This window comes from Thalassophryne amazonica, chromosome 5, assembly GCF_902500255.1.
Source record: "Thalassophryne amazonica chromosome 5, fThaAma1.1, whole genome shotgun sequence".
NCBI classification, from domain to species: domain Eukaryota; kingdom Metazoa; phylum Chordata; class Actinopteri; order Batrachoidiformes; family Batrachoididae; genus Thalassophryne; species Thalassophryne amazonica.
The window spans coordinates 1380558-1404523 of NC_047107.1; the positions used below are offsets into that span (position 1 = coordinate 1380558).

At 45.5% G+C, this 23966-nt stretch overlaps 1 protein-coding gene and 1 long non-coding RNA gene across 7 annotated transcripts in view; one reads left to right on the plus strand and one right to left on the minus strand.

The window, feature by feature from the left end:
- Nucleotides 1–23966, minus strand: part of rimbp2 (RIMS binding protein 2) — a 337590-nt gene that overhangs the window by 60554 nt on the left and 253070 nt on the right. The window lies entirely within an intron of this gene.
- On the plus strand, nucleotides 4006–17800 carry LOC117510040. Its single transcript, XR_004560598.1, has 3 exons — nucleotides 4006–4206; nucleotides 15078–15083; nucleotides 17790–17800. It is a non-coding gene; the product is annotated as an uncharacterized LOC117510040 (long non-coding RNA).

Here is a 23966-nt window from a genome sequence, read left to right on the forward strand (position 1 = left end):
CAGCATATTCGTAACCTGTTTGCACTTTTGCGTGGGTCCGTGCATTCACTTTCTCAACAGTTCTTGATGGTTTGTTATCATTTGCTTAGTTTTTGTAACGTTAGCATTTTGATCGATTTCATTCAAACAGATGAATGTTTTCATACAGTGCAGAAGCAGGTTTGTGAGCACTGCTGTGGAGGAGAGATGCAGCTCCTCCGTGGGTGGTGCTGGTGTGTGGTGTGGGGCTTCTGCCACTGTGTGTAATGGGGCATGTGCAGCTGATGTCATGGTGTGATTGGTTAGTGGCCAAGATACTGACATAAGCATTGGCCAACCTCACTTTAGTCAAGTTTGGGGGTGTGGCATGAGTGCTGCTGTCCTATTGTTTGTTTGCAAAAGGGATTCCCCAACCTCATTTTTCAAACTTTCCTCAACAGAAATGAATGCAACCACATAGTTACTTTTATGATGAAACTGCATGATCTTCTGAAGTAATGCACGTCAAACAGTCTGTCAGCCTCAACTATTGTGCTATATTCATTATCGCGTGTCACATGACCAGGTTAAGCAGGTGTCAGGTCACTAAGAGTGGGAACTCCTACTCCTAAATGGCGGCAGTATTTGGCCCAATTCCGGCCAGTTGTCAGGCTAGATTGAAATCAGCCTCATTGCCATGGAACTGCTGAGGGCTGACACGACGTAAAAAATTTTGTGTCATCTGCGTTGATCTCTCAGAGCGAACTCACCTCAGTTTGTGCAAACCAGGTGATAGTTTACCGAAGCGTGACTTTGAGCATCAAGTGTGAAAAGTTTCAGCAGCAGTGGACGTTCGCACGTGAACAGCTTTGAGCCACAGAGGTGTGACATATAAAAATAGAAAACCCAGTGTGATCGCAAATGGCTGCATTCTTTTCTGAAAAGCGTCAGAGTCACTGAATTATGTACGAGACAGTCCTTTTGTGTATGCACGTGTGCTACAACACTTCCAGACACTGAATGCATTCAACCAGAGTGATCCAGCTGGAGAAAAGGTGATGCGCATGTGTGTGGTTGCGCCTGTGCATGCGTGTGACTGATGGCATGATCACACAGCCGCAGTGCCCGGTGATTAGAAACACTGGGTTTAACAAAAGGCAGAGAGAGAGAGAGAGAGAGAGAGAGAGAGAGAGAGACAGCACTATCTCTCTCTCTCTCTCTCTCTCTGTCTTTCTCTCTCTCTCTCTCTCTCTCTCTCTATCTCTGTCTCACTCTCAATGCTGAAACAAGAAACGTGAAGTTTAAGTTTGCTTGTGAGTTTAAATGCCAATATTTTCTACTTTTTTTTGGGACACAGAAGGACTCTGAACTTTACAGTCTGATGTTTCCAGCCCTGACAAGGAAGCAGCGTGTTCCGCTGTAAATCTGGAAATGTGAGTGCTGTTTGCTTTACTGTTTTGAGAATGGAGTACATTTCTACAATGCAAAAAAAAAAAAAAAAAAAGTAGACAGGAGCGTGGCAAGCGCTACACATGACAGAACGCATGCACTAAAACCAAAGATACGCAGCTTCAAGCAAATCTATGAAGCAAATTTATGTCCCACTGTGTAGATGATCTGGAAACATTAGTGCCGTTTGTTTTGAGAATGCAGCGCATTTCTGCAATGCAAAAAATATATATATATATTGACGTGTTTGGAGTGTGAATTATTTTGGTGGTTACCATGTGTGGTTAGTGTGGTGGTGTTTTTTTTTTTGTAAAAATGAGGCATCTAATGAATGCTGAGCAAGAGCTTCAGTTTTTTTTTTTTTAGTTGGAGCAAGACGAAGTGTGCAGTGCGTCATCAGAATCTGAACCAGACAATGAAGATTTTGATGATGAAGGAGATGATCCCTCTGTTGTTCTGGATGAGCAAGCAGAGCAGGTGGATCCACCGACGTGCGCACAGATCGCCACAGTGGGTCAGATCGTGCACTTCCCTTTGCAGCTTCTCCATGACTCAGGCATTCAGAGCTCAGTCCCAGCGCCGAGTCCTGAAATGCAGAGCATGATGCAGACACACACTGCTCCAGCAGTGGCTGCAGGCATGTTTCATTTAAAGCATTGAGGTCAATGTTAGCTTTGGTTTTATTTCGTTCCTCTTTCATTTTATGCTTTAGATTTGCAGGCTATTATGGGAAAAGTGAAAGCTCATTCATCCACCATTTCTCAATGATTTGTGACTTTGTGGCTTTTTTCCTTCATTCAGCAGTTGTCATATGCCGTGTGACCGAGTCATTATCTCACAGAGGCTGAGTCACATGCACATGTTCCCAAAGTCAGACAGGATGAGAAAAGTATTTATACATCAGGACGCACAGAAATGAAACAGCAGCAGAGCGAGTTACTAACAAACTGGGAGGTCGAAAAGATGAAGTGTTTCTTTCCTGTGTCTGATACATGTGCAGGAACACACACAGAAAAACACACACACACACACACACACACACACACACACACACACAGATCACACAAACATACACAGACAGATACAGACACACGCTGTGCTTTTTTACATGTTGAAGTTGAATTAGTTTAGCAGTAAGTCAACCTGTTGTTTCGTCTGTGACATGATGAATTAAAACGGGGCTTCTCCTGTGAGAGTGTTGTTGGTGGGGGAGGAACCCTCCCACCCAGCATGTGGGCATGTCACAATAAAGGACAAGTTCACTTTTGTTTTCAACCTACGTTCAACCATTGATAGCAATCAGGTCTTTGACCTTTACATCATCAGCACCAAATCCCTGACAGATATAACAAATGTGCTGTGAGCGCATCAAAGTGGCACTGTGCTGCCATCGTGCCGCCATTAGAATATTTACGGAGGAATCTTTAAATGGTGATAGAAGCACCAAATTCAGCACCACTACTCCTCATATATTGTGTGTTGTCCTTTCAGCTCCTCCCGTTTGTTCGGGTGGCCAGAGCGGATACAGCCCGATCCGCATTGCTATTTGGCACAAGTTTTATGCAGGATGTCCTTCCTGACACAGCTCCAGTTTTACCTGGAGAAACACACACAGAGCCGCTGGTGTTCCGAAGAGGTCTCCCTTCCAAGTACTAACCAGATGTTGCACTGCTTAGCTTCTGAGATCTAATGGGATCAGACTGACACAGAGCAGACCAGCCCCGTAAATACTCCTGAGATATTACACTGCTGAAAAAGTAGATGGGTCACTTGAATAGGTAGCCAGGTAGGAGTCAATGAAGAATCACACAGAGGCCAAAAAAAAAAAAAAAAAATTAAAAAAATGCTGCAATCATGTTGAAAATGACACCACATTATTTGTCTGATTATAATGAGCTCAAAAAAGTACAGTTTGGACCATCTGTGACTGAATGTTCTGGAGTTATGGGGTAAACACAGCAAACATGGGAACAAAAGTCAATTTAAATGTTGTCATTCATTCATTTTCAGCTGATTATCCAAGTCAGGGTGGTGGTGGTAGCAGAGCAAGCAGCTCACGCCACACTGCCCTATTCTTGGCCCGGTGCTGTACCTTGTCCTGGAGATTCACAAGGCATTCCCAAGCCATCTTGGAAATCTAATCTTTTCAGCGTCTTCTCGGTTGGACATGCCTGGAAGACTCATTAGGGAGATGACCAGAGGGCGTCCTAACCAGCTGCCATCTGAAATGGCTACTTTTGATGTGAAGAAGCAGTGGCTCTACTCTGAGTCCCTCCCAGATAGTGGAGCTTCTCACCCTGTCCAGGACTATAAGCCCAGGTACCAGACAGAGGAATGTAATTTTCACTGTTTGTATCAGTGACCTTATTCTTTCAGTCATTACCCAAAGTTCATGACCACAGGTGAGGACAAGAGCATAAATCAACTGGTAAATTGAGTCTCACCTTCCATCTCAGCTCCGTCTTCACCACGACAGTCTGGTACAATGTCTGTAAAATTTGAGACTTCCATCTTTCTATCTGCTGCTTCAATTTACCCACACTCTTGAACAAGACCCTGAAATATTTAATCTCCTCCACTAGGGGCAGTGACTCTCACCTGAGCCAGAGGGGACAGTCCACCCTTTTCCAACAGAGGACCATGGTGTCAGACTTGGAGGTGCAGATTCTCATCCCAGTCACTTCACACTCGGCCTCAAACCTGCTCAGTGCGCATCGGCGGTCACAGTCTGAAGCCAATAGAACCACATCATCTGCAAAAAGCAGAGATGCAACTCTGAGGTCACCAAACTGGACACCAGTCTCTGACCGTGCCTTGAAATCCCATCAATGAACATCACAAACAGGATTGGTGACAAGGGGCAGTCCTGGTGGAGTCCAGATCCCACTGGAAACAGGACTGATGTAATGCTGAGAATGTGGACACAGCTCTTACATTGGTCACATAGAAACCAGATTGCATGTTGCAATGAATTCAATACCCCATTACTCCCATAGTGCCCCTCACAGGATACCCAGAGGGACCCGGTCATATGCCTTTTCAAGCCTACAAAACGTGTCAACTTCGTTCATACTCCCAGGACCCCTCCAATATCATTGTGAGGGTAAAAAGCTGGGGTCTCATGTACAAAGTCTTGTGTGGATTTCCTAGTGAAACATGGGCTATGCCAAAACAGAAACTGGCGTAAGCACAAAAAAACAGATGTGTCAAAGTATGCATACGCATGGTTCCAAGCATGTTCTTTTTGTACATCCCACTCAACATGGAACTGAGCGCACATGCAGAAGTACCAAACTCCTCCCTGTCCACACTGCTATTTTAATAAGCAAATGAAGTGAGGGGTCTCCAATTGGTTCAAAATGCTGCTGCCAGATTTTTGACACGAAGCAGAAAGTTTGACCACATTCAGTGGTGAGCACAGGTCCACTAATCCGCTAACTGCTAATTATTGAAGATAATGTTTTCATTATCGGATTAGCTTTTCAGATAACTTTGAAAACCATTATCGGACTAATTATCTTCCGATAAGTTTTCGTCCAGTAATTTTTAGGCCGCTAATGTATGTGTTAAATGTTTTGTGGCAGATGTGTAGTTCTATCCTCCGTAAACAGAGGAGAACTGGTTCTAAAAGAAACTGCTCTATCCTCTACAGACAATGGAGAACTGGTGACAGAAAAAAAACTAATTTCTTTTGACCCCATACTGTTACGCTGGCAATATCACCCAAGTCATCCAGAGGCATACAGGATTAACTTATGGTTAAAATTTTAACCAAACTAATTTCAGACAAGTTATTTAAATTACCGTCACGTCTGAGGACTGCTGAGGGGTTCCCATGATGCACTGAGTGTTTGTTTCTCTTTTTGCTCTGTATGCACCACTCTGCATTTAATCAGTGATTGATCTCTGCTCCCCTCCACAGCATGTCTTTTTCCTGGTTCTCTCCCTCAGCCCCAACCAGTCCCAGCAGAAGACTGCCCCTCCCTGAGCCTGGTTCTGCTGGAGGTTTCTTCCTGTTAAAAGGGAGATTTTCCTTCCCACTGTCGCCAAGTGCTTGCTCACAGGGGGTCGTTTTGACCGTTGGGGTTTTTCCGTAATTATTGTATGGCCTTGCCTTACAATATAAAGCACCTTGGGGCAGCTGTTTGTTGTGATTTGGTGCTATGTAAATTGATTTGATTTGATTTGATTTGAGGTTTATAAAGTGAAAATATCAGATATATGTTTTAGTTTTAAAGTAATGTGCTAATTTTGAAGGTTTTAGTGTGGAGATGCTGTGCCCAACAGCAGTGCATTATGGGTATCTCAGTACATTCACAACAGAAGAAATGCATTTGAGATGCTCTGATCAGGCTCCACACGGAGAACAGCATTAAACTCTTTGTATATTGTGCCTAAAACTCTCGTGAATATATTCTCTGAGTTTATAGACGTTGTTATTGCGTTTGTCTTTACATTTATTAAATTCCATGCATCTTAAATGTAGCAGACACAGATTATCTGGAATTTTGTTTTGGCAAGTTTTCATGGTCTCTACTGCCATCTATTGGCCAGTAGTGTTCATGGCAGTATTCGCCCTAAAGCTGGGCAGACACTGTACAATATTTTCAATCACTGTACTCAGTTACAGCTCAAACTGTACGACAAAACCACACGGTGTAAATGTTCAGAGTGCACAATTTATGTTCTCATACACATTGTACGTTCAAAAACCACACGTCGGACTCATGTTTCCAGAAGCAAAACGTAAACAGCTTATTTTTTTCAAACTTTATTTACATTTCTTATTTTTACAAAAACTCTCGATGGGAGACATCAAAGTTAAAAAAACGACTTTACATGAGTTGAAGAAAGGCGGGAAAAAGAAACAGAAGCTGTTCTCCCAGAGATGATCACTGTTTATGCTTTCTCTGGTGTTTGCACATGCACAGTGCAAGAGTTTGGATGCTTATAGCACTTCAGCAGCGGGATACCCTCAAGACGATCGACCAGAATAACAAACAGGTTTGATTTTCATCCGACCATGCAATTGCCGATCAGGAGGTGGTTGTGAGAGGTTAAACGCAGCTCGTTATTCCATGTATACTACATGATGCAGGATGCGGAATTAAGGTGAAACTGTTGTGTGGGCCGCCAGAAGAGGAGGTACTGCTGGCCCACCACCAGAGGGCGCCCTGCCTGAAGTGCGGGCTTCAGGCACCAGAGGGCGCTGCCGCCAAGGACACAGCCGGGGTGACAGCTGTCACTCATTATCTCAGGACAGCTGTCACCCAGCTACACTTCATCAGTCCACACCATAAATACCGGACGTCATCTCCACCTCGTTGCCGAGATATCATCTACCAGTAAAGGTAAAACTCTCAGCCGTTGCTTTTGTCTTTTCTTACAAGTGTTTGTTACACAGTGTTTGCAGTCAGTTCCGTGAGTGCTCGCAGCCGGAGGCTGAGTGTGAGAGACGTGGAGAGCTGACGTCTTCGCTCCCCAAGCTATTCTGTGATAAGTACTCTCAACTGCTGCACGTAGGATAGGAGGTGGAGGTGGGATCTCCACCAGCGTTGTTACTGGGTGTACACACACCCACCTCTGATTGTTTCTGCTCCTCGCCAGCAGTACCAGATCCGACGGTCGGAGACGGTGGCCACCTGGGGATTCGGGACTTGGCGGCTCCAGTATTCTCCTGGTTCGGTGGCGGAGGAAATCGTGTGGTTCCGGTTCTTCTCAGGACAGACGTCTTCTATCCTCGAGCCTGCCCACACGTCCCCTTTGTTGATTGACTATTATCTGACATTCTGTAATCTGCTGTACTTGGTTGTGCTCATTCACAACAGTAAAAGTGTTCACATTTGACTCTTTCATTGTCCGTTCATTTACGCCCCCTGTTGTGGGTCCGTGTCACGACACTTTCCCAACAGAAACTCTGCACGATCCAAAAAATTCTGCATCGGCTGAAAAAGGGCCAAAACTCGCACAGTGTAAGCCCAGCTTAAGTACTGAATGTCTGGCACCAGTAGATCATGGCAGTGTTCTATTTACACTCAACAAAAATATAAATGCAAGACTTTTGGTTTTGCTCCCATTTTGTATGAGATGAACTCAAAGATCTAAAACTTTTTCCACATACACAATATCACCATTTCCCTCAAATATTGTTCACAAACCAGTCTAAATCTGTGACATGCATGACACATGAGCCTAGGGTAAGCGTTAACTGGTCAAATTGATGCCGATGTCTCACTGGACCAAGAAACATCATTTCAGTCTAATCAGATTTTAAACTTCGAACTTCTCACCGATGCAAGGCAAGCTTCTAAGGATTTTATGTGAATGAGATTACCAGCAGTTATCGGCATGTATAACTGAACATCATCAACATAGCAGTGAAAGGTAATCCCAAAATGCCGCAATATGTGCCCAAGGGGTGCTAAATGAAGGGAGAAGAGCAGGTGGCCTAAGATGGACCCCTGTGGAACCCCAAATTTCATGTCACTAAGGTTAGAGGTCGTGTTACTGTACAAAACACAGTGAGAATGACTGGTCAAGTATGACGTCAACCATGCAAGGGCACTCCGAGTAATCCCAAAGTGATTTTCCACCCTATCAAGTAGAATATGATGATCCACGGTATCAAATGCAGCCCTGAGATCTAACAGCACCAGAACCGTAGCAAGCAGAAGATCATTCACCACTTTAGTGAGAGCGTCTCTGTTATATTTTCTAAAAGCAGACTGTAGTGGCTCAAATAGATTATTCTCAGACAGTCCACGAGCTGCCGTGACACGACTTTTTCCAGAATTTTAGAGCAAAATGATAGATTTGATATCGGCCGATAGTTTTTCAAAATACTAGGGTCAAGAATAGATTTCTTAAGTCATGGTTTAATCACTGCAGATTTGAAACATTTAGGAGCAGATCCAGAAGTTAAAGAAAGATCAATAATTTCCAGCACAGTTGGCCCAAGAGTGGGCCACAGGTCCTTAAACAGTTTTGTTGGTATAGGATCAAATAAACAGGTTGTGCTTTTTGTTGACGTTACGAGTTTCATCAGCATGCCGAGAGAGATACTCTCAAATTCTGTAAATCTAGGTAATACCTCAGTAGTGGCGCCCACCTCAATAGCAGGGTGTAGTGGCTGGATTAAGGCATGCTGGGATATGTTTAACCTAATGTCTTCTATTTTCTTCTCAAAGTAATCCAGGAAATCTTGTGCTGTAAAATGAACTACAGGTGGTTGTCCATGAATAAGTGTTCCCACCGTGTCGAACAAGAACTTTGAGTTATGCTTGTTTTTGTTGATCAAATCACAGTAATAGGTCCACTTTGTAGTAAATAATGCATGCTTATAGTCAAAGATACCATCATGCCACACAAGGTGGAATATTTCTAATTTTGAACTGCGCCATTCCCATTCTATACCTTATGCTTGAGATCACGACCCCCAAAATATCAAATTTTGGATCCGGCTGAATGACTTTGCAAAGTTTGGTGAGTTTTTGAGCATGGGAAAGGGCAGAAATTGGGGCTTGACAAGTGTCAAGAATAATCATTAACTAGGACTGCAAACAGTCATATACGGGCCCTTGTGTCTGTGCCACCACCTCCCCAGGCCAGCACATTTTCTGTTCAGGGGCTGAACCTCATCACCAAGTTCAACATTCAAGCAAATCAGATAATGCATGAAGGAGTTATGACATGTTGACTGGTCATCCACTGGGGGGTGCTCAGAGAACAAACGGGGGGGGGGGGGGGTAGTTGTGTACAGGAGCAGACACGTATCACACAGTGCAAGTTTCAAGCAAATCAAGCAATGCATTAAGGATTGCATTGCAAGTTGCAAGTTGATGGCTCATCCACTAGGGGGTGCTCAGAGCACAAACAGAGGGGGCAGGTGTGTTCAGAGGCTGACCCCCATCACACATGTGAAGTTTCAAGTCAATCAGGCAAAGCATGAAGGAGTTATCATGACTTGATGTTCCAAGGTGAAGGGTTGAAATGACGGTGCCATAGGAGCTACACCCTTGACATTGAAAAAGCTAATGATAACTTTTGATCAGTATAGTCTGTGGATGGTCTGAAAGAAATTTGAAGTGTAATGGACAAAATCCCTAGGAGGAGTTTGTTCAAATCCAACGTGTGGAAATCACACAAAAATGACAAGAAAATTCAAAATTGCCAACTTCCTGTTTGGAGTAGACCAGTGGTGCAAGAGACTTTTTTGTATGTCTATGCAAGTTACACATATTTACCAATTTTCATCTCCTACCCCCCCCCCAAAAAAACCCTCAGTTTTTGAAAGTTGCAAGGGGGCACTATCGAGGTATTTTGCACCGTCCATGAGCGATGCCCCTATGACCTGTAAGAGGTTGTCATTCTTGACCTGTGCATTCATTTTCATGATGATATGACAAAATTAAAGCAATCATAAAGAAGAACATAATTTCATGGCGACGGGTTGATATTTGGCACACCGCCACACGGACACCATTACTCGTAGCTTCATGGTGATCATGGCCTACACGAACAAACTTGTTCTGCATGTTTTAGAAGTGGAATGAAGTTGATGGGGTTAATGATGTGACATCAGTACCTGTTTAAGTATCATCTTCCATTGCGAAGGGTCAAAATGGCAGTGCCATTGCAGCCACACCCTTCAACATAAAAAAAAAGCTTTTGATAACTTTTGATCAGTATAGTCTCTAGATGAACTGACAGAAATTTGAAGTGCATTGGACTAAATCCCTTGGACAAGTTTGCACAAATACAACATGTGGAAATCACGCCAAAATGACATGAAAATTCAAAATGGCCAACTTCCTCTTTGGAGTAGACCAATGATGCAAGAGAATTTTTGTACATCTATGCAAGTCGCACATGTACCAATTTTCATGTCCCTACTGCAAAAACCCTATGGGGAGGGGTATTTGAAAGTTGCAAGGGGGCGCTATCGAGGCATTTTGCCCCGCCCATGGGTGACACCCCTATGATTTGTAAAAGGATGTCATGCTTGACCTGTGTTTCAATTTTCATGATGATATGACAAAATTAAAGTCATCAAACTGAAGAATGTAATTTCATGGCAAAGGGGCGATATTCGACACGCCGCCACATGGGAAAAGGCCAAAATTTGGATTTGAAAAGTGTGAAGAATAATAATAAGTAATAACTCGGGCTGCAAGCAGTCATATACGGGCCCTCATGTCTGTGCCATCACCTCCCCAGGCCAGCACGTCCCCTTGTGAGCAGAAACAAATTGAGGTTGGTGACCATAAACAGCATGAGAGGGAGAGAAGCCAGATGATGCTGAGGGTATACTGTTGTAAGCTAGTTCAATCCAGGAATGTTGTGATGACCATGAAGCTGGATGCTGAGAGGTGAGAATTCAGAGACAATTTTCAATCTCCTGATTGAGCTGCACACTGGCCTGTGGATGGTTGCTGATGTTAAGCTGGAAGTGACCCCGAGGAGGTGGCGAAGTCCCTCCAGAAGTTAGAGACAAACTGAGGCCCATGATCGGACACAATATCCTGGGGGAAACTGTAAAACTTAAATACCTGCGTAAGCATAACCTCGGCCATTTCGTTAGTCAAGGGGAGTCTAGTCGAAGGAATAAAGTCAACCATTTTAGATAATCTATCTACAACTGTCAAAACTACAGTTACCCTTGGAGGGCAGAAGTCCGGCTACAAAGTCTAAGGTGATGTGTGACTACGGGTGAGTCAGAACAGGTCGCGGCATTAACGTCAGGTGGATGGTTGGATGATTTGTGCATGGCACGCATTTGACAGGCTTTAACATAGTAGCATCTTCAAGCAACCCTGGCCACCAGAATCTTTGCTGAACAACGAAAACAGTCTTCTTCATCGCAGGGTGACACAAGAACTGGCTGTCACGGCTCCATCGGATATCGTCCCGCCTGAGCACCATGGGCACAAAAGGTTTGCCCTGTGGACAACCTGGAGGAACCGGTGTATCACCCAATGCGGACTTGACTCTACACTCAATCTCCCAAGTTAATGCTGACACAAGCAAGATGCAGATAGAATTGTCCTCGGATTGGAAGGCGCTTCAACCGTGTTGCCCTGCCGTGACAATGCATCAGGTTTACCATTGTTGGAGCCCGGTCGATAGGACAGCACAAAGTCAAAACGGCTAAAGAATATTGCCCACCTAGCCTGACGGTAATTGAGACGTTTGCGGTTCATAAATATGCAAAATGTTTATGATCATTGTAAACTAGGAACAGATTTTGTGCCCCCTCTAATCAGTGATGCCACTCCGCCAAGGCCACCTTAAACTCCAACAGCTCCCGGTCCCCGATGCTGTAGTTCTGTTCGGCAGCGGTCGGTTTCTTGGACAAGAAGGCACATGGGTGCAGAATGTTGTCTGAGGGATTTCTTTGTGTCGGAACTGCTCCTACATCCATGTCAGAAGCATTGACCTCAAACACAAACTGTCGAGCGGGGTCAGGGAGGAGCAGCACAGGGGTAAAGCTATGCTTTAGGACCCTAAATGCATTCTCGCACTCAGGCACCCAGAAGAATGGCTGGAGAGATGACACAACTGTGTGAATATCTTAGCTCCTTCCAATAGCTCAAAGGCTGATGAGATAAGAGGCTATTGGTTCTTTACTGTTATGTCATTTAGTCTGCGGCTATCACTGCAGTGGTGGAGGGACTTATCCATCTTCTTTACAAAAATGAACCCCGCCCCTGCGGACGATGATAGTCTAATCAAACTGGCTGCAAGCGATTCCTGGATGTATTTGTTTAATTTAATTTAATTTTACTTTAATTAGCTTATAATGTGCCAAATCACAGCAAAAGCCATCTCAAGGCGCCTTACATAAAACAAGTCAACATAAAATTGAATAAATAATTAAAAATGAATAAAAAATTCAAATACATAAATAAAAACAGAAGTAAAAGAATAAAACAAATAAAAACTATCCATAAGCAAGAGAATAAAAATAGGTTTTGAGTCTTGACTTAAAAATGTCCACAGACTCAGACTGCCTCACGGTTGCAGGAAGACTGTTCCACAGGGTGGGTGCACAATACGAAAAGGTTCTTTGACCTGCTGATTTCTTCTTCACCCTGGGAACACAGAGAAGTCCCGCATCCTGCGACCACAAAGCCCGGGCCGGCACGTAGAGTTCCACCACATCAGCCAGATAAGATGGCGCCAGTCCATGAACAACCTTATAAGTCAATAACAAAACCTTAAAATCTGCTCTCACAGAGACAGGGAGCCAGTGCAAAGATGCCAAAATGGGTGTGATATGTTCAGACCTTCTGCTACATGTCAGAAGTCTGGCGGCAGCGTTCTGAACCAGCTGAAGACCCCTAATGCTGGACTGTGATAGCCCTGAAAATAGAACATTACAATAATCTAGTCTAGAAGAAACAAAAGCATGAATCAGGGTCTCAGCATCAGCCATGGACAGGATGGGGCGGATCCTCGCTATATTTCTCAGATGGAAAAATGCAGTCCTAGTAACATCCCTGATGTAGAGGTCAAAAGACAATGTGGGATCAAAAATTACTCCAAGGTTCCTCATTTTGTCCGTATGATGTATGACAGGAACCCAGGCTGAGCGCCAGCTGGTCAAACTGATGCCGATGTCTCGCTGGACCAAGAACCATCATTTCAGTCTTATCAAAGTTTAAAAGTAGGAAGTTACTAGACATCCAACTTCTCACTGATAGAAGACAGTCCTCCAGGGATTTTATGGGAGTGAGATTTCCCGCAGTTATCGGCATGTACAACTGAGTATCATCAGCATAACAATGGAAGGCAATCTCAAAACTCCGCAGTATACGCCCAAGGGGTGCCACATACAGGGAGAAAAGCAAGTTGCCTAAAACAGATCCCTGTGGAACCCCAAATCTCATGTCAGCAAGGTCAGAAGTAGTGCCATTATACAAGACACATTGAGAACGACTGGACAGATATGACGTCAACCAGGCAAGGGCACTTCCAGTAATCCCAAAAAAATTCTCCAACCTATTGAGCAAAATATGATGATCCACGGTATCAAATGCAGCACTGAGATCTAACAACACCAAAACCGTAGTGGTGTCATTTGTTCATGAAGATGCGTTCAGGTGCCACCAGAGAAAAGAGTTTTCCACAGGGTGCCCTGGGAAGGAGCTCGATAGCACAGGCAATTGTCAATGAGGCGGTAACAATTTAGCCTTAGCTTTGCTGAATATGGGTGCTAGATCATGACAACACATTGGCACTCACGAATCCGGCTGTGTACGTTCAGGTTTGAGAAAACATGCATTCTTACAAGCAGGACCCCAAGTGATAATCTCCCCTTTAGACAAATCAAAATTGGGGCTGTGACGTTGTAACCAGGGGTGCCACAGTATTGTCGGGTGAGTCATATTATCAAAGATGTGGAAACTAATAGATTCTGAGTGAATCCCAGAAATGATCATTCTGACAGACTGAGGGCGATGGGTAATTTGACCTCATTCATGACCATCCATGGCACGCACCACCAAAGGGCATGATAGCTGAAACAGCTTAAGGTATAGGGACCCAGCGAGAGAAGACAGAATCAGATTGGCATCTGAACCTGAATCATCAAAAGCTGAAACAGAAACTGACAAAACGATCAGAAATTAATTTCGCTGGGATTACATTCTGAGCCAAGGAAGGAATAATAGAATTTTGACTCACCCATAAGTCTGACTTAGGCCGCAGGGTGGCACCCCTGGCCTGACAATTGGAAACCTGACTGTCCACAGTAGTAACACAGTCCATCCTCATGCCGGCGCCGTTGCTCCGTCGAAGACAGATGAGCACGTGCCAGCTGCATGGGATCTTTGGTGCTCTGATGAAGCGACTCGGTACCAGAGTGACTGAAGGATTGTTGATCTGATTGTGAGCTGCTCTGCAAGGTCGATCCAACAGGCATCGTTCTGTCCGGATGGTCAGCATGATATGCTCATCGAGGTCCTCAGGGAGGTCGATGGTGGTGAGCTGATCCTGGATGTAGTCTGACAGACCCTGGAAGAAGACATCAAGGAGTGCTGCTCCTGTTCCTGCGTGCTCACTCATGAGGGAGCACGCAGCTTCGCGCTTTGGAGCAGTGTGTTGAAATACCTGCTGTAAAGCCATGGTGAAGGCTGGAAGTGAAGCACAGGTGGCGGATTGATGACCCCATTTTGCCGTTGCCCACGCTGTAGCTTGACCAGTTAGGTGAGTTATCATGAATGCTATATTTTCATCCAATTGGACTTAAACATTGATGACATTAGTTCGAAATGCAACTCACATTGTCTGATGAATGATCTGACATCACCAGTCTCGCTGGAGAAGCATTCAGGTCATGACAACTGATTGCAAACAACAGGTGCAAGTATGGAAGCCGGTGAGGTTGCTGACGGCCCCGGAGGTGGTAAACTGGAGCTATCAGTAGCTGTGTCATTTTTACAACCCCCCCCCCCCCCCCCCCCCCAAAAAAAAAAAAAAACACCACATTAACCACATAGGGTAAATACGCCACCAAAATAATTCACACTCCAAACACGTCAATTTTTTTTTTTTTTGCATTGTAGAAATGCACTCCATTCTCAAAACAGTAAAGCAAATGGCACTCATGTTTCCAGTTCATCTATAGCGGGACACATTGCTTCCTTGTCAGAGCTGGGAACATCGCAAAGTCCAGAGTCCTTCTGTGTCTCCCCCCCCCAAAAGAAAATATTGGCATTTTAAACTCACTAGCAACTTATTATTCTATGAGACAGGGAGAGAGAGAGAGAGAGAGAGAGAGAGAGAGAGAGGAGAGGAGAGAGATGAGAGAGAGAGATGAGAGAGAGAGGAGAGGGGGGAAGTGGGAGAGAGAGAGAGAACTAGCACTGGGCCTCTCTGCCTTTTTTCAAAATCCTGGTGTTTCTGATCACCGGTGCTGCGGCTGTGTGGATCAAGCAGTCAGTCACACCGTGTGCGGGGGTTCGATTACCAGTTTTGATCATGCACGCACAGGCGCTCCGTACGTTGATCAGACACACATACATGCACGCGCCTCACCTTCTCTCCAGCTGATTCACTCTGGATGAATGCATTCAGTTTTTGGATGTGTTGTAGCACACGTACACGTGTGCACAAAAGGACTGTCGTACATAATTCATTGACTGAAACGTTCAGAAAAGAATGCAGCCATTTGCGATCACACTGGGTTTTGTTTTCATATGTCACACCTCTGTGGATCAAAGCTTGTCACATGCAAATGTCCGCTGCTGCTGCAACTTTTTCAAACTTAATGTTCAAAAGTCACGCTTCTGTAAACTGCCACCTGGTTTGCACACACTGAGGCGCAGTTTGCTCTGAGAGATCACCGCAGATGACACGAAATGTTATTACATTCTGTCAGCATGGTTTCAGCTCGTTCAGCATGGCAACGAGCTGAAACTTTTTCCACACTTGAAGCTCAAAGTCACGCTTCTGTAAATTACCACCTGGTTTGCACAAACCAAGGCACAGTTCGCTGTCAGAGATCACTGCAGACAACACAAAATATTATTACTAGGGATGGGACCGATCCAATCCTGGATCGGTATCGGGTTCTGATACTGACATAATTCACGTATCGGAAAATACCAATCCAACCCGCGACATTTTCTGAAATTGGAGAAGAGCCACTGTGAATCCTCTCAACTGCTGTTTGCTCTCTGCTTGTTTGCTGCTGAGCAGGAGGAGGGGAGGTCTTTGAAGGTGGGCTGTTTGAGAGAGCTCTCTTCGGCAGTGTTCTAGCTGCAGTTAGCTGCAAATTTCTGCCCGGCTCTTGAGTTCAAATTGTCTGTTCATCAAGCTCGGATTTTCTGAAAAATTAGCTGAATTGTTCTGTGAGCGTCGCTGATGATACATTTATTTTACAGTTGAAAGGTTTCGTGTTTCCAAAAACTTTGAAGTTTGCACAGCACGAAAACAGTGAGAGAGAGAAAGAAAAAGAGAGACAGACAGAGAGAGGGGGAGAGAGACAGACAGCAAGAGAAGACAGGCAGAGAGAGGGAGACAAACAGAGAGAGTGCTGTCTTTTCTCTTTAAGTCTATAAAAATAAGACTATAAAAGTTTATAAAAAATAAAAGTACTTAATTCTTTCACCAAAACATCAAATCTAAACTTTCTTCTTAGATACACCTTCTGGCAAATTGTAACTCAACTTCCAGGTCTCCCTTTTAGGAAAATCCTCTTATAAAATCAACAATAATGATAATAATAATATTAAAGCAGTCAGAGCTCTGGTATTGGATCTGAAATGTATCAATATCGGCAGATATCCAAATTCAGGTATCGGGATCAGATCGGAAGTGAAAAATTGTGGATCGGTGCATCCCTATTTATTACATTGTGTCGGCTCTCAGCAGCTCCATAGCAACAAGCTGGAACTTTTTCACACTTGATGCTCAAAGTCACGCTTCTGTAAACTGACGCCTGGTTTGCACAATCCAAGGCGCAGTTCGCTCTGAGAGATCATTGCAGATGACACAAAATATTATTACGCTGTGTTGACCCTCAGCAGCTCTACAGCAATGAGGCGGATCGCGCTTCTGCAAAGCCTGTGAACAAATACACAGCCATCCAGGATCACCTCCTCAAAACTTTTGAACTGTCAGGCTGAAAGAGCCAGCAGGCTCTTCTCTCTGCATGGGCTGGAGGACACAAAGCCCTTCTGAGTTCACAGACAGAATGCTGCAGCTCCTGAGAGGACACCGGCCGGACTTTTTGTGCAGCAAACTCCCTCCTCAGGTGCACGCAGCGCTGGCCAACACCACGATCACTGACTGCCATGCACTGGTGGAGGAGGCCAACAAATTCTTCCTGGCCAGCCAGCACCACAGCATGACAGCAGCTACACTCAATTTCAATTCAATTTCAATTTATTTTCATTTATATAGCGCCAAATCACAACAGAGTTGCCTCAAGGCACTTCACATGAGTAAGGTCTAACTGTACTAACCCCCAGAGCAACAGTGGTAAGAAAAAAACTCCCTCTGAGGAAGAAACCTCAAGCAGACCAGATTCAAAGGGGTGACCCTCTGCTTGGGCCATGCTACAGACATAAATTACAGAACAATTCAGAGAACAATTCACAAAATGAATATACACTCGCCAGAAGCCCCACACCACATGTCAGCACCACCGACGGAGGAAGCAGCTGCATCTCTCCTCCACAGCAGCGCTCACAAACCGGCTTCTACACTGTGTGAAAACATTCAGCTGGTCAAACAAAGTTGAACTAAACACTAATGTTACAAAAACAAAGCAAACAATAAGAAACCGTCAAGAACAACAGCAAAACGAAATACAAATGAATTGAGGTTTTTGGCGGCATTCATTCAAAATTTTCAACAGTTTCAAAATCCTGATGAAGCACCAACTGCAGGAACGAAGCTGTGTGAAGGTTAAATGATGCCAACTTAAGTCAATGAAAGTCCAGACGTCTTGTTTTGTTTGGGCTTTGTTGTCCTTCATTAGTGCCATGTGACTGGGCCTTAAGATTTCTGAAATAGTGATTGCTCTCTTATACAGGAGATCTTGTAATCTCAATGGGACTCACCTGTTTTAAAAGGTTTAAAAAATCTCTCCCATCATTTGTCCCCTGCACAGTATAACTACACACATAATAACAGAAATAGAGAGTTGTTGGCAGAGAAAATGGCAGTGGAGGAATGGAAACACTGGTTAGAGGGAACTGAGGTACAATTTATTGTTTGGACTGAGTATAAAAATCTGACATAGATCCAGACAGCCAAACATTTGTATGCTCGCCAAGCAATATGACCATCACTTAAGCATTGTTTACACATAGACGGTTTTGTCGGCGGGTAGTACGTAGACCAAAGTTCACGGTAGTTCCGGCTGTTTTCGCAGTGGAAAGGGGTGGAGCATTTCACTGGCATTTCGAGCACCATACTAGCCGCAAATACGCGGATAAAACGACGCTAAATCTGCCGGATAAAGCGGCGTTTTGACGCTGTAGCATCCGGCACACGTCAGGCAATGGGGGTTAATTCCCAGTTCTATCCTTTACAATCGCAGGTTAAGACGCGCGTGAGAACGGCGGTGTTCTGCTGCCGCCGATAATGCCCTGTGTACCGCTGGATTTATCCAGGCAAATCCTGCGTTACTCCAGCTCTTACCGTCTATGTGTAAACGGGGCTTTATTGTCCAGGTTTACATGCCTGAACTTTGTAATTCTACCAATGATGCAACAGATTCAGACCCATCATATCACCACCTACATTATAGGTAACCTTACATGGAAGCTGAAAGGAATAAAAAACAGATCTGGAGGCACAACCGAGTTGTCTCTTTGTTCCACTCAAAAACTTGCTCAAAAGTCCTTCAACTGTGTCATTCATCTCAACGGACTTACCTTCTCCGCTTCAAGTGATAAATGATAAATGGACTGCATTTATATAGCTCTTTTCCATTTGCATCAGACGCTCAAAGCGCTTTACAAATTATGCCTCACATTCACCCTGATGTCAGGCTTCTGCCATACAAGGAGCTCACTACACACCAAGAGCAATAGGGGATTAATGACCTTGCCCAAGGGCCTTTAGTGATTTTCCAGTCAGGTTGGGATTTGAACCGAGGATCTTCTGGTCTCAAGCCCAACGCCTTAACCACTAGACCATCACCTCCCCCCTTCCAAAGTGCACTTTGGAAATTGTCATGCAACACGTTCGATGGACCAACCTGGACAATGATATCCAGACATTCTTGCCCTCATGCTCTCTGAGTGTTCATGATAAGTCATTACACCCTCCACATTCACATTTCCTACAATACTGGACTGCCTATTCCACTTTTCTCTTTATGAGGGACCATCATCAATGCAATGCAGACAAGCATTGCATTGTCCATTAGAGTCCAATTCTCCTCCACCTGCTTGGCTCATGGACAGTCACCCTGAATTCCTGGTGCACCAGCTGCTAGATGTGCACCACTTTGTCTCGGGTCTCCAGACTGGAAGGGTTATGGACCTAATGAGGATTTCTAGGTATCACACCTCCTTATATTTCCTTCCTTTTACACACAATTACATCATGCTCATTCAACTATTCAAGTAACCCATTCGACAAGTGTCCCGCGGGCGTGCGGGACACTGCTGCCCCCCCCACATTCACATTGCCTCAATTCGGATGATGGACTGTCTTAATGTTTAGCGTACATAAATAATCAAATCTAATTCTGATAACTTGTAATAATTGTGGATTAACTGTATTTTGTCTGAGGTGATTGTGTGGGAAGAAATTTCGTTGCACTTGCTGTAATGACAATAAATTTATCTATCTATCTAAGCCTGATGGGTGACAGGGTGGCCCTGTTGAGACAGGGTACTGTTACAATCCAGTTCTCTCCCCATTTTATCCTTCTCTATGTGCTCTCCCTCTGTGCTATGTCACTTGGATTGGCTGATGAAGGTCAGCTATGACAGTATGACACCAGGGTCTCATCAGTGTCATCAAGCATCTTCACCAGCTTCTGAGTCCACCTTTGCCAGACTCTTCCATCCTGCTGTGTGGTACTCATTGGCTGTTAATATCCTTCCTTGTGAAATCCTTTTCTACTCAGTTTTCTCATAGTAACCAGTTTATTACTCCGCCCTTCAGATTTTGTCTGTGGGCTTCCAAAAGACACCCACTGACATTATTTCTGGATTCCTGGTTCCTGAGTTATTTCCCACTGCTTATAAAAAAATTGATTGATTGATTGATTGCTTCCTCCTTCATGTTTATGCCATAACCAGTTAAAGATTCTCCTCCACTGTATAATAAATTTTGGTGACCATACTTCCAACTGCATTTCAGTTCTGACCACTAGAACTGCCAAGGTTGTAACATCGAGGCCTCGGATCACATAGCATGAACCCACAAAGAAAGTCTCGCACTCTCAGTGGATGGGATGCAAATCCATAGCAAGTCAGTTCCACAGCCAAGGCACACACTCATTGACAGCTGGGTGGAATGGGACTGTAGCATCACCAGGAATCAAACCCAATCTGGCATATTGGTGACACAGCTTCTATCCACTGAGTTACCTGCACTGCATGTCATGGAGATAAACATGAAATAGATTTTTTAATTATATATATATATATAGTTTTCCAGTTTGGAGAGTTTAAAGTAACAATAGTTGCAGAAAGCAAACCTTTTATAAAATAAATCAATAAAAGTTCATTCTGAAGTTCTCTGGTTGTGCAATGTGGTTCCCAGAATCATAACTGCAAACCCCCCCATCTTAAGCTCCATTTCATGGGTCCATGTTCTTTATTGCTCGACTCTTTCGACAGTTGGTTGGTTGCACCACTGGAGGTTATGACTAATTGGTTGCTTCGCTGCAGCATTTGTTGTGTGGGCCGCTGAAGAGGAGGTACTGCTGGCCCATCACCACCAGTCGGCGCCCTGCTTGGAGTGCGGGCTTCAAGCATGAGAGGACGCCGAGACAACAGAGAGTGACAGCTGTCACTCATTTACACCAGCTGTCACCAATCACCACCTTCCCTACAAAAAACGGATTATTACTCCACCTCCTCGCCGAGAAATCAGCTACCGTTTAAGGTAATTCTCTGCAAGTCATACTTTTGAGACTAATTATTGTTCTGTGTGCAGCCGTATTCCTGAAGTCTGTCATAATTGGATTGGCGTGCAGTGAGAGTCTGCGACGTCTTCGCCTCTCACTCCAACCAAGGAGCAACTGTCAGGAGCTGCACGGGTGATTCTGTATCAGAGGTGGAGGTTTTCCCTCCCTGAAGACCTGTGGGTGAAGGATTACTGGGTGTGTGGATACACACTCACCATTAACTGTTTTCATCTTCTGCCAGCAGTACCAGGGTCTGCAACAGAAGACGGTGACCACCTGGGGACTCAGGACTTGGCGGCTCCGGTGTTCTTCAGGCCATTGGTGGTGGAAGAAGTGTGGGTCCCAGCTCTTCGATCGCCAGAGGTCTCCTATCTTCGAGCCTGCCCGCACGTCACCTTGTGTTTAATTGGCATTATATATTTTTATCTGTATCCAGTTGTGCGTTTCACAACATTAAATTGTTACTCTTTGTCTTATCCATTGTCCGTTCATTTGCGCCCCCTGTTGCGGGTCCATGTTACGACACCTTCCCAACAGGATTTCTCGTCCATTCGTCATGGATCCCGAGGGGTGTCAACCACAGCTTGAACAGCCAATAGGAGAACAAGGAGCGCAGGCATCAGCAGGAGGCATGGTAAGTGATCTGCAGCAAATCCTTACCGCTTTCACCGCTCAGTTAAATCTGGTAGCCGAGCAGAATGCAGTCCTCAATCGGAGGGTGGAGGCTCTCACCACCAGAGTGGAAGCGCGCGACTCGAGCGCTGCTGCAGTGACTCCTCCTGCTGGCCCTGGGCCACAGACAGACGTTCCACTGGCCGTTCAACAAACCCCCCCACCGTCCCCTGAAGCTTACATAAGCCCTCCAGAACCGTACGGAGACTGTGTCGAAACGTGCGCAGACTTCTTAATGCAGTGTTCGCTCGTTTTTGCACAGCGTCCAGTTATGTACGCATCAGACGCCAGCCGGGTGGCTTATGTGATTAATTTGCTTCGAGGTGAGGCACGCGCCTGGGCTACAGCGCTTTGGGAACAGAATTCGTGGCTCCTGACGTCATACGCTGGGTTTGTACGGGAATTCAAACAGGTGTTTGATCATCCCAACAGAGGCGAGACCGCCTCGAGCGTGCTGCTGTCAATGAGACAGGGGCGCCGGAGCACAGCTGATTATGCAGTCGACTTCCGCATCGCGGCTGCGAGGTCCGGCTGGAATAACGTTGCGCTCCGCGCCGCCTTCGTAAACGGACTGTCTCCGGTCCTGAAGGAGCATTTGCTGGCTAAGGAGGAACCGCAAGATTTCGACGGGTTTATCAATTTGGTTATACGCTTAGACAACCGGTTGAATGAACACCGTCGGGAGCAGGTCGGGGGGCGTGGTCGGGCACAAGCTGTCCCTCTTTCCTCCGGGTCCGAAAGGGTGTCGTCGTCCCCACGTTCCACTGCCAGAGGGCTCCGTGTGGCAACAGCTCCCCCTGCTGACGAAGCTATGGACATGAGCAGGGCCAAATTAAAATCAAATATCAGACAAAGGAGGCTGGCCCGCGGGGAGTGTTTTTTCTGTGGCTCTTGTGAGCACATGTTAAAAGACTGCCCCAAATGATCAAACTCCAACGCCCATCCTTAGGAACTGGGCTAAGGGTGGGCCATAATATGTACACGGGGAAAACCCATAAATCTGCACGAATCCCAGTAACAATCCTGAGTGGGGATTTAACCCTTCATGCCCCAGCACTGGTAGACACGGGGTCAGAAGGGAATCTGCTGGATAGCAGATGGGCAAGGGAAGTAGGGCTTCCTCTGGTGGCTCTGCCTTCACCATTGAAGGTGCGAGCACTAGATGGCACTCTACTCCCGTTAATTACACATCAGACACAGCCCGTGACCTTGGTTGTGTCTGCGAATCACAGGGAGGAGATCGTGTTTTTTGTGACACCTTCTACCTCCCGAGTGATTTGGGGATTTCCATGGATGGTGAAGCACAATCCCTGGATTGATTGGCCGTCTGGGGTGGTGACGCAGTGGAGCGAAACCTGCCACCGGGAGTGTCTTGGATCCTCGGTTCCACCCGGAATCACAGCTAAAGAAGAGGTCAAAGTCCCCCCCAATCTGACGGCGGTGCCCGAGGTGTACCACGATCTTGCTGACGTCTTCAGCAAAGATCTGGCACTCACTCTTCCCCCGCACCGACCGTATGATTGTGCCATCGATTTGATCTCGGGCGCTGAGTACCCGTCCAGTAGATTGTACAACCTCTCACGTCCGGAACGCGAATCGATGGAGACCTACATCCGGGACTCCTTAGCCGCCGGGTTGATTCGGAACTCCACCTCCCCGATGGGTGTGGGTTTCTTTTTTGTAGGTAAAAAAGACGGCGGACTCCGTCCATGCATTGACTACAGAGGGCTGAACGAGATTACGGTTCGCAATCGATACCCATTGCCCCTGTTGGATTCGGTGTTCACGCCCCTGCTTGGAGCCAAAATGTTCACCAAACTAGATCTTAGGAATGCGTACCACCTGGTTCGGATCCGGAAGGGAGACGAATGGAAGACGGCATTTAACACCTCGTTAGGTCACTTTGAGTACCTGGTCATGCCGTTCGGCCTCACTAATGCCCCCGCGACGTTCCAAGCATTGGTTAATGACATCTTCCGGGACTTCCTGCACCAGTTTGTCTTCGTATATCTGGATGATATACTCATCTTTTCTCCGGACCCTGAGACTCATGTCCACCATGTACGTCAGGTCCTACAGCGGTTACTAGAGAACCGGTTGTTTGTGAAGGGCGAGAAGTGTGAGTTCCACCGCACGTCTTTGTCCTTCCTGGGGTTCATAATCTCCTCAAACTCCGTCGCCCCGGATCCGGCCAAGGTTGCGGCGGTGAGAGATTGGCCCCAACCAACAAGCCGTAGGAAGCTGCAACAGTTCCTCGGCTTTGCAAATTTCTACCGGAGGTTCATTA